This window comes from Petaurus breviceps, unplaced genomic scaffold, assembly GCF_028583685.1.
Source record: "Petaurus breviceps papuanus isolate PSGF00001 unplaced genomic scaffold, PetGlider_PUasm1.0 90591, whole genome shotgun sequence".
Lineage (NCBI taxonomy): Eukaryota > Metazoa > Chordata > Mammalia > Diprotodontia > Petauridae > Petaurus > Petaurus breviceps.
Window position 1 is genome coordinate 4,955,894 of NW_027187280.1, and position 4,735 is coordinate 4,960,628.

Genomic DNA, 4,735 nt, shown 5'->3' on the forward strand with positions numbered 1-4,735 from the left:
GGAGAGACCTTCCCAGAGCCACCTGTCAATGCGGCCCTCCACCTGAGCGGAGCCGGCTTTTACTTTTCCCACACTTTGGGATGTTTTGTTGCAAGCCGCTCAGCCTGGGACACAGACCACCCTCCAGTCCCTTTAAGAAAATTATTTAGCGTCCCAGCTCTCCTGAAGCTCTCTCCTTCAAGGACTCCTTCACATCAATACTTTTTGCCCATTGCTTGGGGTTCTTGACTCTTTTAATCTCCCCCCCCTTTTCCCTTAATTGCTAATCCGATTTCCCTGCAGAAAAGTAGCCTTTCCTTCCCAAAGGGGCCCACTAGGGTCTAAGAGAGCTAGGGAAAGGCTTAGCCAGGAGTAGGCTCTCAGTTTTCAACCTGCTTACCCGACTGACCCTCGGTGTTCAAACTTCCTCTTCTTTGCACACCTCGGCCTGATTTATTCAAGAGACCCCAGGGCCGCAGGCGTAGAGATTTGGGACAAATGCGAATTCCATCCAAAGCCAAGGACCTGGGCGAATTCACCCCCTCCACCCCGGAGAAGTCCGTGTCAGCAGCCGATGAGTTCTGAGCAAACGTGTGCGCGTCATACGATGTGTCCGAAGCAGCGTGTCACAATGTGGACGGGGCAAATGCGTGTCAGACGAGCTCGGAGAGAGTGTGGCATGTACACGTCAGAAAACCTGTACGGGGAGTAACAGGCCGAGTGTACAGAGCGGGTGTGCATCACAACGTGTAAAGGGTGAGTGTGTTTCAGACAATGCGTCCTGAGTGAACCATGCATTACAGAGGAATACAAAGCGAGCGTGTTTTAAGTAAGGGAAAGCGTGTAATAATAACTCGTTCGGGACTAGTGCATACATAACAGTGTGTACAGAGAATGAACGTCAAACAAAACATACAGAGTGAGAGTGTCAGACCAAGTGTCTGAGTATGGACTCCCAGAAGAATCTGTGGTAAGTTGCGAAATTCCATCGTATCTTGATTGCACAGCGATGGATACACGAAGTGTCGTGTCTCCAGCACGGCTCTTGCAGTAGAAATGAAGTGTGGTGGGGGACTTGGGGGTGTGCACTGTAATCGAAATGGTCAATTGGCCCTAAAAAGTTTTAGATCGATATCTTGTTTATTTCGAGAGTTCCTACAGAGCTGTCTTCCAAAACTCGTTCTTCATGCAGAAATCTTTGTCTCGCTCAGCTTCTAACACCAACTAAGAGATAAAAGCTTGTGCTAGACAAAAGCCCTCTAAGCGCCCACTGGGCGATGCTGTGGGCAGAACGCACCCACAGCCCCTCAGCTATGGCCCACTCCCCGCGGTTGCACAGGAAAGCGCCGCGTTCCCCGAGTTTTTTCTGCTGCGGGTTCAGGTCCACATCTCCACAGTCTCGAGCCCACCAAACTCTCTCTAGTTTCTGGGAGCTTCGGCTCTGCAGACACTGTCCTCTGTGTCAGAGGTCTGCGGGCAGAACAGTAGCACCCGGGGACTATGTCCGCAGAGAGCTACAGGCTGTCGAGGCCTCAGGCCCGCGTGCGGCCTCAAGTTTCTCCTATTTGAGTCGCAGGGAGGCCTGGTCTGTGCGACCCCTGTGCCCCGATGGGGCACAAACAGACCACTTTCCCGATTTTAAGAAGAGCTAACTGTGCTGCCCCTTCCATGAGGGCGCGCTGAACTGCGGGTCCTCTGTTAACGGAAAGCAGTTACCCTTCGCAGGGAGACCGCCCGTATCTGCCCACCAGAGCTGCTGGAAACTGGATACTTGGGCTTCATTTTTATTGCCTTGCACTGGAAACCCACTAGCCCAGAGCTGTTCTTCCCTTTCCCCGCCCAGTCTCAGCTTAGTGACCCAAAACCCCAATGTTCCGACTGTCGTTTATCCAACTAACCAGTGCTTGGTCGGACAATTTTATACTCCTTTCCTTTCCCCTTTCCCAATCTGTCCTTCTTGTCCTTTGCCTTCTACCCATCCAGGAAAGCGAGCCCATTTTGCCCGTCTCAAAAACAAGAGACTTTAAGCGGTGCGCGGATGTGCAGGTCTCAGCCAAAGCAAGCAGTATTCACCGGTACCGGACTAGGTTTTATTTTCTCTTTATACTAGTCACCAATGCTTAATCAAGGTATGGCTGAAAAATTGGAAAGAAATTGGACGTTTTCTCCCCCACACTTCCCTGACACACGTATATACATACTTATACCTTTGAGCACGCACACACATAGACTCTCTCTCTCTCTCTCTCTCTCTCTCTCTCTCTCTCTCTCTCTCTCTCTCGCACAAGTACACGCCCTAGACCCTTTGAAAATTCAGTCCTTGTCCTGAGAGCGGATGGAGTAATCCTGCCTGCAGCCTAGACAGCAAGGTCCCAGTTCTGTACTATCGGCAGGCACACTTGGAAGGTTAGGAGAATGCGTTTCAAGCAGACTGGAATCTTTATTTCAATCGACTATGGGTTTCATGTTAAATGCTTTGTCCATATGCCTCTTTCCAGAGGCTGTCGTCATTCAAAAAAAAGTGTCACTTATTACCCTACTTCTAGATTGGTCTTTCCATGTGTCCCAGCTGCAGCTCTTACCCCAGGGACGCCTCTCTGTGCTACTCAAGGTCTCAGAATTGCCTTTTTCCTCTTTTCGTCTTTGCAGATGCAGAATGCACAGTTCAGAAGACAGAGGGAGAGAGAGAGAGAGAGAGAGAGAGAGAGAGAGAGAGAGAGAGAGAGAGAGAGAGAGAGAGAGAGAGAGAGAGAGAGAGAGAGAGAGAATGAGAATGAGAATATTGGAAGAGAAAACAGGAGACGAGAAGAAACAGAGAGAAGAGGAAAACCTTCGTTTGGGGCAAATAGGGGTGGAGAAAGAAGTGTCTCCGTCTTTGGTAACCCCAGACCTCCAGTGCACAACTGTTAAACTCATTTTTCTTCTAGTACTATCTCTACTTCCTCTCTTCTCCAAGCCCCACAAAATCCTTACGGTGTAAATGTGTTTGACTAGGACTTCCAAATAGTTTCCAGACTGGGCAAAAGTTTGCTGTTGATTCCTGATCCTTTTTTCATTTTTTAAAAGCCAGGTTTACAGATTCATTTCCAAAAGGGATCGAGTTTGCTAAAATTAGCTCCCTACTCAGCCTTCCAGGTCTCCCCCTTTACAGGGGACTTTCTCCCCAGAGCTGGAAAGGAATAGTTGCAGCTCTGTTACAGTTAGAACCCTTGTAATACCGCGGCGAGTATTAGACTAGCAGAGATAGTCTGAGCTAGCCCACTACGGAGGACATAGAGAAGAAAGGAATGCACTCTTGTCTGTCCTGTCCATCCACCTCTCCCTGTCCCTATCCAATTCGGGCAGAAAGAGCACTGGACTAGCAATCATTAGTCCCAAACTCGAGCTACAGTTTTTTTGTTTTGTTTTGTATTTCTAGTAAGTCTTTTCTGAGCCTCATTTCCTATCTGTAATATGGGCACATTAACACTTACATTTGCTCCTGAGATTGCTGTGAGGAAAGAACTTTGGAAATCCTAAAGCTCTAAAGGGATGGTAGCTGTAATATAATTAGTGTTTTTGTCTCTTAGTCTGTCCGAGTCCCTGCTCCCTACCCGAAGGTTCTGACAGAGGACGCCGCTCTCCCCACCCCGCCCTTCAGTTTCTTCAGGCTCAGAGACTGGAAGCAGAACCCTAAGGGCCCCCAGGGTCCAGTATGCCCACAACCATCCATCCTCCCCAGTCTGTACTGCACACAGGCAGAACCTTCGAAACAAAGCTGTTTTCTCCGTTCAGAACGCAGGTGCGCTATCTGCTAGATGGGATGAAGTTAGTAAGATCACGGAAACGACCGAATAGAGAACAGGGCAAGAGAGTGTCCCCTTCTGGAGATCCAGAGGCTGCGTTCTTGCTTACGCCCTCCGAGTTAGCTCTCTAGCCCGGGGGTGTAGGGGAAACCCCATGAGCCCTCTAAGGAAAATGCTAGGGGTTGATCTCACGGGATGGCCCGAGATTAATGGAAGGGAGATGGAAGAGACATCCAGGGCCTATATTCGACTTTCGGCTAAGGTTGAGTGTATTTTTTATGCCTGAGTGTTAACTCCGTGCCCCGGTGTGCCTTTGAGGGTGTATATGCTTCAGTGAGTGCTTGTATCTGTGAGTGTCTCTGAGTATGTGTCTGCAAAAGTGTGTGTCTCTGTTCGGTGTCTATCACTATAGATATGGGTATCTATGGTGATAATGTGTGTTTGTTGGTGACTGAATGTTTGTGCTCCCACATCTTTCTCTGTGTGTGGTTTTGTCTTTGAGAATTTGTATTTTCAAGAATGTATTTGTGAGTATATGACTATATCTATCTATATGATGTGTACAGGAATGTATTATGAGAAATGTATGAGAGAAAGTGTGAGTATGTCTAAGCAAAAAAGGACTGTGACCCCTGGCTGCAGGCAAAATTATCCACCACCCCCTCCCCAATACACTATTCATATGCTGATAATGCTATCAAAGGCAGATGATCTCTGACCCCTCCATCTCTAGCATGCTTACAAGTAGCCTCCTAGGCCAGAGCTGAAACTAAGCTAACCCTGGAGGGAATGGACTGCCTGGATTCCCATGCTGAAAGGTCTTACGCCTCAGCCCTCTCCCCTGACAGTGGCCCTCAACAGAGAGAGACAGACAGACAGACAGACAGAGACAGAGAGAGACAGACAGAGAAAGAGAGAGACAGAGATAGAGAGAGAGAGAGAGAGAGAGAGAGAGAGAGAGAGAGAGAGAG

The 4,735-nt window shown here is 48.7% G+C and overlaps 1 long non-coding RNA gene across 1 annotated transcript in view; it reads left to right on the forward strand.

The window, feature by feature from the left end:
• LOC138142518 (uncharacterized) overlaps window positions 1-4,735 on the forward strand; it is a 50,851-nt gene continuing 46,116 nt past the window's right edge. The window contains exons 1-2 of the long non-coding RNA XR_011163450.1: window positions 1-949; window positions 2,629-3,760. This is a non-coding gene — a long non-coding RNA (uncharacterized lncRNA). The remainder of the gene's footprint in view (window positions 950-2,628; window positions 3,761-4,735) is intronic.